We start from the raw sequence: 11,246 nt of genomic DNA on the forward strand, positions 1-11,246 counted from the left end.
ATCCTAAATCCAAAACACAGCACTGTACCAGCTACTAGGAAGGAAATTAAGTCTATCCCTGCCAAAACCAGGACAATGTAATTATTATAATATTATATTGTATATAATAATATATTATTATTATTTATAATAATATTATACATAATCATTATTATATAAAGTTTTATAATTAGCTTAAGTTACAACAATAATACAAACAAAATAATTAATTAAAAAAATATTCAGAAAACAAGACAAAGTGGAACTGGAAGGGAAAAGGGTAGGCTAGGGGAATAAGCTTAAACTAAGATTGTAACTCCAGATGGCCTAATCTTAGCAAATAATTCTTAGCAAATAATGATAGAAATTGTTGTAGGAACTCTACTAACAAACATGTCACAACAAGTCTATGGAATAGTAGTAATTCTGTCCAGCAAGTAATCTGGCCATCTTTCTTAGTTCTTAATTTTTATTACATTTGCTCATTTGAGGAAAGAAATACTTAATTTTTAACAGCAAATCAGTCTTTAGTTGTTTATTATCTCATATTAGTTTACATTGCCTTCCTCTTTTCCAAAACCTTGTTTCCCAATGGCTGTTGTTCCATTTTAGTTCTTATTTCTCTGAGTTTGGAAAGAAAGTTCTGGAAGACATTTGGTGCAGAGAAACTTACTTTATGGTGGAAAGACACTGAAAAAAACCCCACCAACCAACCACCACCACCAACAACAACAAAAACCACACACAAAAGAAATTGAAAACATAAAAGTAATCTTCACAAAAAGCAATAAACTTTAAAGACAATATTGTTACCTTTTATATTAAATCTGGCTTAATTACAGTATCTATCAAAAATAAACCATAAATATGTCCTGCTTTATAAATCAAAAGTTAGAAAGTATCACTAGCAGGAAATGCTCTCTGGAATTATAGAGTGGTAAAGTATGGTTTGTGGGTTTGTGGAGGATATTAGGCATCATTTTCAACGTTTCCCATATTCCTTACATTTCCCTACCATCACAAATACTGACCTTCATGTTCTACTGGGGCATTTTCAGCAGGAGGCTGGAAATCAGTCTGTCATGAGCCAACTAAGAACATTTCTCATAGCTCTAACCACTGGCTTTTCTTCTGTGCCTTACCATTGCTTTGCAGTTCCTTTTTTTATGAAACTCAGATGCAGATTCTTTAGAACTTGCATTTGCCTACTAGCCAAAACAGTTCTATTAACTCTGGTCTCATCTTTAAGAATGTCTGCTCATCACTGGTTTTGCACAGCCTAATTTAAACTGAACTGAGAAAAAAAGTGTCATATTACTTACAGGCTCTCATTATTTATGCTGAAGGTATGTCAGTTGTTCTCTGAAGGAAGTATTAATAGGCCCATATTCTTCATATTTTTCAGACACTCTGACAGTGTTTACAGATTAGTCCTACGTCTTATTCAGTTTCAAAACTAATTAATTGTGGTGAACACTAAAGACTGCAGTAAATTGTTCCCCAGATCTATCAGAAGGTTATAACTAACATTCATATTTTTCAACAGACTGGGGGTGGACAAGTCTCAAAAAAACAAAGAACCCACCTCAAAAGGCTTGCATGGTTTATATGTAGGTGAACCTACTTGCATCTTAAACAACTACCCTTTAACAAGCTCTGCAGTGCCAAGTGGCAGTGGATAGCCTTCGGGTGCTGCCATCTGGAGCTCCTTTCAAGAGCTGCCATTATACACATAACCACAACCTGGTATCTTTTCTAGTATGTCAGGCTGCTAGGGTAAGGAAGGTGTTCAGGATTTGTGCGATAACAGTGTGTAGATTGAAACAGATAGGACTCAAGATCTGAACAGATACAATTCTTGATTAAAGAAACTAAATTGCTTCAGGTCATCAGCCTGCTCTTACAAAGCTATGTAACAGCATGCCCATCAGCAGCACCAGTTTGCTTACTAGCCAACAAACAATTAAAAAAAATAAATGTTTGTATCACTGACAGGAAAATCAAATGACATTCCAGAGCTGCTCTTTTCAATAAAAACCAATAATTAATTAATTAATCATAATTAAACCAACTGTAGCATAATTTAGAACAAACAAACCCTAAGAAGTACTGTAACTGTGAAGAAATATGCTGCTGAATAGTATTTGTTTGCAAAAGTTAATGATTGGCAGCCTGTTATACTGAACATCTACAAAATCAATACAGATATAAAACTCAAGAGCTGACTGTCTCAAAAGGCTCTGATCAGTCTGAAATAACAGGATTATTTAGTATTATTATATGTATGCCACTATCCCCAAAATGCCCAGACTAAGTATTGAACATGAACCTACTGATATTGAAAAGTCTCAGAACGCCAAGCAAGAAGCTGTGAGGGACAGAAATATATGCATGCCAAGTCCAAATAGAGCTGATGATGGAGGTGGAAAACTTGACAGCTACCTCACTTACACCATTTTTATCACTGGAATCGCTTGGAATTCAGAAAAGAAAATCAAAGCGTAAACCTAGTATAAACAGGTACAAACAATAGGAAAGTTAAATCCAGAATGCTAAAATACTTCTTTTAAACTGTGTGACTATGCGTTAACAAAGCAGAAGGAGTGGTAATGAATAGTTATTGACAAGGACAAAAAAAAAAAAAAATCCCAAGTCTTGACACCATTAAGCCTAAATCGATTCCCAGAAAACTAGTCAGAATGGACGCTGCTTTGTAGCTACCAAACTGAAGGCAGTGGAGTGGTGTCCTCAAATGAGTTTCTGTTAATAGCGTTGACTCTTCTGTTCAATGAGAAAATAACTGGAAATTATTTTTTATGCCAAATAAGCTACTCTGAATTTTATTACCAACAGGAGAGATCATATTTGTTACTGAATGGTACAGATAAAACAATGAGATGACAAGTCACGTAAATCACATTTTCTCAGATACAATGAATTGTTTTCTAAGTAAAATCAAACTCTTGGAGACATAGTGCTCAACAGATTTTTATTTTTTAAAAAGACTTTTAGCAGCAGGGTATTTTAGAAAATATGGAAAATAAAAATAATGAAACAGTTTCTGATAACGTATTTTCTGTGGAGGAATATATTAATTTTGATTAAATTTTCCATGGGAAAAAAATCTTTACTCTAGAACAGAATCAAATGATAATGGCAAAAGATTAAGAGTTAGTCTTTTGCTATTTTTCTGACCTTTTCAGGTAATGGTCCTCCCTAGTGAAGACCTGAACAGAAAGTTGAATGTGCATTTTCCACTTAACTATCCTCTTAACTAGTCTATGAGTTATTTCTGTGTTGCTCTTACTTGCTTTTCTAGAAAACACCTTAACATGATTTGATAAATTAGAATATTTTTTACATCTCAAAAATATTAGAGAGTGGAAAATATAGACCAAATCTATATATAATCATAAATGAATATGTTTTATCTAAAATAATGTAACTCAAGTTGCCCAAAGTGCTGGACATTCTGACTGAATGCTTTCAGTTATTGGTCTTTTCTCCCTTGCTGTGATGGTGATAGGCAATAGATTTCCTCTTTAAATTTGCTGTTATTTGCAGATGCCAAATAGGACCCCCAGTTCTCTGTCTGGGATTTTCATGGCTCTCTTGAATACATATGAAAATATACTAGTAACTGCTCTAAAGCCTTGATCAAGACGTTGGGAAAATGTAATGATTTCACAAGCTCAGCACAGGGGAGGTATCATAGCCACAGTTCTCACTTCTATATGACAGGAGAACAAACAGGTCATGTATTCCTCAGGAGTTCATTTTGCAGATAAGATTCATTTCACTATTGGAGGATAAAAGGGTAGTTCAGACTGGAGGGGACCTCAGGAGATCACCTGCTCAACCGCCTGCTCATACTGGGGTCAGCTATGAGGCTCGTTGATGGCTCATGCCCAGCTCACTGTCTGACACAAACCCCAAGGCCTTTTTTTGCAGAGCCACACTCCTGCCAGGCAGACAATCCCCAGCCCATATCCTTCCAGGTGCAGGACTTGGTATTTGCCCTTTTTGATTTTCACAAGGTTCTTTTTGGTTCATTCCTTCAGCCTGTCTGGGTCCCTTCAGTTGACAATCTGCCTTTGAGCATATCAAATATTCCCTCCACTTTCATGTTTTCTGCAAGCTTGATGAGAGTGCCCTTTGTTGCCATTTCTAGGTTATTGATAAAAACATTAAGTAGGACAGGTCTCGGGATAGGCCCCTGCAGTACTCTACTTCTTGCTAGCCTCCAGGTAGAGTACAACCCATTAACCACAACCATCTGATCCCAACCACATAAACTGTTTTTTACTCACCCGGACCACACATACAAACTATAGCTTCCTAACTTGGATGCAGGAATATTGTGCTACCTAGTGTCGAAAGCCTTGCTACAGTCAAAGTAAATAACATCCACTGCTCTGCTCTAATCATAGAAGTTTATCATAGACAGCAATTAGGTTGGACAGGCATGATCTACCCTTAGAATCATAGAATCATAGAATCACTGAGGTTGGAAAAGACCTCTAAGATCATCGAGTCCAACCGTCGACCCAACACCACCTTGGTAAATCCAATCTGACTGCTCCCAATCACCTTCTTCTCCTTCATGTGCCCAGGTATTTGTTGCAAGAGGACTTGCTCCATGATTTTCCCAGGCAGTGAAGTGAGGCTGCAGTTCCCCAGATTATCCATTTGGCCCTTCTAGAGGACAGGTGCTACCCCCACTTTTCTATAGTTTTCAGGAATCTCCCCCAGTCTCCAGAAGTTTTCAAAGATGATAGAGAGTAGCCTTGTAGGGACACTGGCCAGCTCTCTCACCACCCCTGGATACAGTCCATCTGGTCTCACAAACATGTATGGCTTCAGTTCTGGCAAATAATCCCTGACTCAAGCCTTGTGTGCCACAGGTAGGTCTTCCTGAACCCTGCCTCTAAGCACAGAGGCCTGGAAGACCTTCTGATGGAGCCATAGGCAATGAAGGTATTGAGTACCTCAGCCGTGTCTGTTGTCACTACTCCGTGCAACAATAAGCCAGCATTTTCCTTGTTCAGCCTTTTACTGCTTGATGTAGCAATAAAGGTCTTCTTGTTGCCCTCAGTGTCCCTTGCAAGTCTCAGATTCAGATGAGCTTTCACTTCCTTAACACTATCCCTACATTCCCAGGCAACGTATCTAAATTCCTCCTAAAAACATGTTAACTAAAAAAGATATCAAACAGGATTTTTACCATTTAAAAGTATGTTAGTTCTGAGTTGCTAAGGCCCAGGGAGTTCATTCAAGCAATTTTCATTCTTCCTAAATCCCACCCCTCCACAAACATACTTTGGAAAAAAAGTCCTGCTGGAGTATTCCATTTTGAAGCAAGTCTGTCAGTGCAAATTATCATCTGTCTCAGACTTGCTTATTTACTGTCCTAACATTAAAGAGAAATGTCTCTCTAAATATATATATACACTTATATTCTTGGCATTCTATCCATTTTTTACATCAAAAAAGAAAATATTTATATTATAATGTAATCCTAATTCTTGCATGCTCAAAGAACCTGGAGGAACCAGTGTTCTTCCACAAAATAAGGAAGTCCCAGGAAAACAGATATATTCAAAATTCCTTTTACACTTGGAGAACAATGGAAAACAGGAACAATGCAAAGTAATCTCCAAATAAAACAAATGCAAGTATTTAATCTGGTTTAATCATATGCTTTGCAATAGAAGTCAAGTGCATGGCTGTGTTAAGAGAACTGTAATGTTCAAGGAAGGTTTTGTTGATTTTTAACAAATACTTTGGATTTTATTACTTTGGATAATTATATGTTTGCTTATTATTGCCCTTTGCAATTTTAAGTTTGTACTGCTGTGTATTTCCGAGTGTAAATCAATCATAAGAATCACTGTAACTACCATCAGATATTACCAACCTGAATTAAAAATATTTGAAATATCCCTATAAAATTCACAGCAAAAACATCAGAGGATTCAAAGCTGGAGCAAAACACAGCAGAGAGGAGTCAAGAAGAGAGAAACATATGCTCCCAGGACGTGGAAATTATATAATTTAATATGGAACTCTCAAGGCACATTTGCCTTTGAAGAAACTAGTTACAAAAAACCCTACATTTTTCTCCAACACAAGAGACATCTAAATTGCATACTGGAACTTAAAAATACATTAAAATACACCCACTTTCACCTGCTGACTTTTAGATAGTGCTGATTCTGTCTGCATCTGTGTTCAATTCTTTTTAGCGTAAAAGCTTTTCCTTTCAAAAGTGTTAAACTACAACATTACATAAAAATAAACACAACCTTATTTTATAAGGGGGAAAAAAATGTTCTCTCGAATTTTTAAATGTTACTTTTTCCAAGTAGGCTTAATTTTCAGAGCATTGTTTACTAGTCATTGTTTGGGGAATACTCAGCAGTCATTTGGAAAAAGCTACAAGTCACCTAGTCACTCCTCCTTATTTCTAAGTGCTGAACAGTAGTGAAAACAAAAAGAGGAAGACTTTTCAAAGCTGTTTAAGGTTTTTGTATGTTCATCAGGTTTAATTTTAAAAGCAATTTAAAAAATATCTGAGTACTGTGACGATGTCAGCCTAAATGCTAGCCTGGGGATTTTTTTTATATATAAATAAATGACTAAAGGTGTCAAAGGTAGAGTAAATAAGTGTTGCTGAATCACCCATCTTCAGCCTGGGGATTTTTTATATATAAATAAATGACTAAAGGTGTCAAAGGTAGAGTAAATAAGTGTTGCTGAGACACACCAGACACTTTCTTTATATTTGTATGTTCGAGAATGCAGAAGTGCATGTTTGTGGCATGCCCAGGTTCCTACTCTGTGCCTCTGTTTACATGCAAAACTGAATATAAGATGTTGCTAGATCTAGTAATGAGTAAGTTCAGTTCATCACAATCTCTGAACAGCTGTAAAAGATATGTAAGTGAAGATGAGTGTAAGTATTTGTATGCCTGTTTGTGATATTCCAACAAGAGGGGGGGAAAAAATCTAAGGAAAATCAAGAAGGTTGAATGCTATCTTCTATACAGAAAACTAAAAGATTTGTTGTTCGTGTTCTAGTTATCTGATATATAGCCATCAAATTCTGTATTAGTGCCATATAGCTGGGTTGGTTTGCTTTTGGGTTTTGCATAAGCACATTAGTTGCAGTGAGGTCTCCTTGATTTAGAACTATATTAATGGCACAATGTTTTGAAAATTATTTAAAAACAATTAGACAATAATTAGTCCTTTTTTGCTGGAGTAGATATAATTCCCTTTTCTTCTAATATTTCTGTAAGATTAGTGTTTTCTGGTAAAGCAGTGCACTGCACACATCTCTCTTACTGTTTTCCATGTAGTTATTTATAGTTGTTAATTAAAATATTGTTTTCCTGATTTTTTTTTTTTTTTGGCAGATATTACAGCTTTGTTTCAGCATTATGACTTTTAGTATACTGTCCAATTAACCTTTCCCTGCTTTGGTTTAGTAAAACTAGATAATATAATACATTTAATGCTGTAGTAGACAGATTTAACAGAGGAAAGGAGGGGAGCAATCTCAGTTATTTGCGCTGGCTGTTGTAGCATACTCTCTCCTGCACCAGGTGACTCAGTGACAGCTCTGTATCAGGACTGCATCTGGCTCTCATTTGTAGTTACCGTGAATTCTACTTAAAGAATTATATCATGGTCATTCATTTCCTGCCAGACTGATCTGTTATAACAAATATCGACCTTTAATGTGTCTTCTCCAAGCCATGCAGTCTGCAGAAATGCAGATGACATATGTAAGACCTCTTCAAGCAGAGCTATGCATACAGCTCTTGAAAAACAGAAACTTTGTCTGAAAAAGGTTCAGTGACACAGGCAGGAAATTCTTACTCACAAGGAAACAGATCCTCTAGGGATAAAAGTGTCAGTGTCTTTATGCTTTGAGGTAATCATCCTTCATGTCTACTTACTCAGGACAATATCCTCTAGAGATATTGGAATTGAGGTGTTTTTCAGGTTTTTTTAGGGGTTTTTGTGGGGTTTTAAAAAACTTTTTTTTTACACCAAAACTCGGGACCTTTCCCTGTCACTAGTCTACTCAGAAACTTCTTTTCTGTGTCTGTCTGATACTTTCAGCTTAATTTTTTCCCCTAAGCACAAAGGATTAAAACTTCCTATTAAGCTGAATACTGGACCAACTGCATTTTCTATTCTTCTTGTCTTTTGTGTTATGCTGAAGGGCACTTCAAGCTGTCTGAAGCTAACAGCACGGTTTTGTGATTGAAGCGTCTGATGGCACAAAGTACAAACTGTTCCTATACGTCTTTTATTATTTTCTCATATCAACACAGCCTATTTTAGATTGGATGTTCCTTTCATATTTGAAACTGTCTATGTGTATTTTAAAGTGTACTGAAATCTTGTTTTAGATATTGAACATGTTAAGGAGTTCACAACCATTTTTCTCCCATTTTATCTAGGAGGTATAAATAACGAACAAAAATAATTTCAAAGAATTTTAGACTTTTTTGAGTCTGCCATGGACTCTAGGCTCCAGCCCACGAACAGGGTTAGTTTAACCTCTCTTTATATTCAAGTGAGAGAGGAGAGACCTTCTGAGGCTGAATCAGTGCACACCACACAGCTCAGGCAAGGGCCACGGCAGCCCAGTCCCCTGTGAAGGGGAAGGGGGCAGGCTGCAGAGTCCACTGGTACATTCATGGTCCTGTCAATATCAAAGGAAATGTATTACAATATAGCTTTACCAGGTGGAATACCAGAAGGAAATACAGTAGACTAGGAAAAATTAATCTCCAAATGAAATGCCAGCTTGCTTCTTAGGATAGCTTGACATTTGGGAGGACAAAGGAAACAATTGTACTTTATGAGACTAAGAAGTGAAATAATCAGCATAGGCTTTTGCTAGTGAGTTTACTTAAAATATCCCCTTTCCAAAAAAAACCAAAATAAAACAGAAACAAAACCCAGAAAACAAGACCAGCAAAAATTATGAATCCCAGAACCAAAGAAAACAAAAAGAAGATAGATTACCAACAGATTGCTAGTTATATGGTAACAATTTATGTCAAATTATGTTCTACTCACAAATTATTTTCTGTGTTGCAGCTCTGATTAGAAAGTCTCAAGACATTGAAATGCTCAATGATCTACACAGAAATTCAGTGTTCAGTGCATCAGAAAGTGGCAGGATAAAAAAAAGATAAAACCAAGACATTTAGCTATACAGCACTGATATATATAAGATGTGAATAGAATGTGTACTGTTGTTGTTTATGTATAGGCAGATTCAAAGTAAAAACAACGGTAACTAAAGTTTGCTGTACTAAGCCACTGGTACAAACATTGTCAGAAGATGAATGTCAATTGGCTGAAAACTCTCCTTCCATCTGTTCTTAAGAGAGTGCGATGTTTAACATTTACATTGACAGAAAAATAATCATGAATTACTTCCTTTCCAAAAATTCATTGTTGGATATTGCACAGATAATAAGCACATAGTACATCAAGTCGAAGATATTTCAAATTAATGTTGAGATATTAATTTTCAATATTTTAAAAGAAAAATTAAAAAAAAGATAAAAATAAACTAGTTAGTTAAAGATTAATAAAACCAAAAGACATAAAAGAAATTAAGAGTAATGTAAGTACCAGATGTGATCAGTCAATGTAGTTTCAAACAAACAAAATGGTAACTGTGTGTAAGCAGCTGGAACATTTACAAGACTAACTTGGATGCAGTTCCACACCAGAGACCATAGGTAGTATTCAGCTAGAGATAAAGACACATAGATTTAGCTGTCTTTATATTTAGGCAGGTAAGTGTCCATGGACATATTAGGTTTAGGTCCTCAGTGTAGCCAACGGAGGAGTTACAGAATTATAGAATCAGAGAATACTTGGGGCTGGAAGAACTTGTGGAGACCATCTAGTCCAACACTCTTCTCCGAGCATGGTCAGCTAGAGCAGGTTGTTCAGGGCTGTGTCCAGTCAGGTTTTGAATGCCTCCAAGGACAGAGACTCTACAGCCCCTCTAGGCAACCTGTTCCAGTGTTCAACCAACCTCAAAATAAATAAGCTTTTTCTTGTTTGTTTAAAATGAATTTCCTCTACTACAATTTGTGCTCATTGTCGCTTGTCCTCTCACTGGGCACCACTGAGAAAGGCTATACCCTCTTTACTCCCCTCCTGCCCCCATCAGGTATTTATGCATACCTTCTCTTCTCCAGACTGAGCAACCCCAGCTCTCTCAGCCTCTCCTTGCATGACAGATGTTCCAATCCCTTAATCATCTTTGTGGCCCTTCACTGGACTTGCTCCAGTATATCCCTGTCCCTCTTGTACTGCAGAGCCCAGGACTGGGCCCAGGACTCCAGATGTGTTTCACCAGGACTGAGCAGAGGCGGAAGGATCACCTCCTTCGACCTGCTGGCAATGTTCCTCTGAATGCAGCCCAGAAAACGACTAACACTCTTTCATGCAAAGGCCCATTGCTGGCTCATGTTCAACATGTTCACTAGGACTCCAAGTTCTTTTTCTGCAAATCTGCTTTCCAGCCAGTCATTCCCAGTGTATACTGCTGCATGACGTTATTCCTCCTCAAGTACAGTGTTTTGCACTTCCCTTTGCTGAACTTCGTGAGATTCCTGTGAACCTATTTTTGCAGCCTGTCAAGGTCCTTCTGAATGGCAGTGTGTTGTGGTTTAACCTGCCAGGCAGCTAAACACTACACACCCGTTCACTCACTCCCCCCCACCCAGTGGGAGGGGAAGAGAAACAGGAAAAAAAAAATGGAATATGCATTCTCCAAAAACTCACAACACCTAAGAAAGCTTATGTTTCCTTTTTGCTAGTTGGTGGAGACATGGCTGTTATTTTGTTGATCACATCCATTGGGATCTGACGACGTCCATCTTGCCATCTTATTCCTAAAAACTGGATCCCCTGTGCAGGTCCCATGACTTTACTTTGTTTTATAGCAAAACCAGCCTTCAGCAGGGTTTGGACTATTTTCTTCCCTCTTTCAAAAACCTCCTGCTGTGTTGCCCCACACGATGTTATCATCAATGTATTGTAGGTGTTCTGGAGCCTCACCCTGTTCCAGTGCAGTCTGGATCAGTCCATGGCAAATGGTAGGGCTGTGTTTCCACCCCTGGGGCAGTCGGTTCCAGGTGTACTGAACACCCCTCCAAGTGAAAGCAAACTGTGGCCTGCACTCCGCTGCCAAAGGGATTGAGAAAAACGCATTAGCAATA

The sequence above is a fragment of the Aptenodytes forsteri genome, unplaced genomic scaffold (genome assembly GCF_000699145.1).
Source record: "Aptenodytes forsteri isolate BGI_AS27 unplaced genomic scaffold, ASM69914v1 Scaffold171, whole genome shotgun sequence".
Lineage (NCBI taxonomy): Eukaryota > Metazoa > Chordata > Aves > Sphenisciformes > Spheniscidae > Aptenodytes > Aptenodytes forsteri.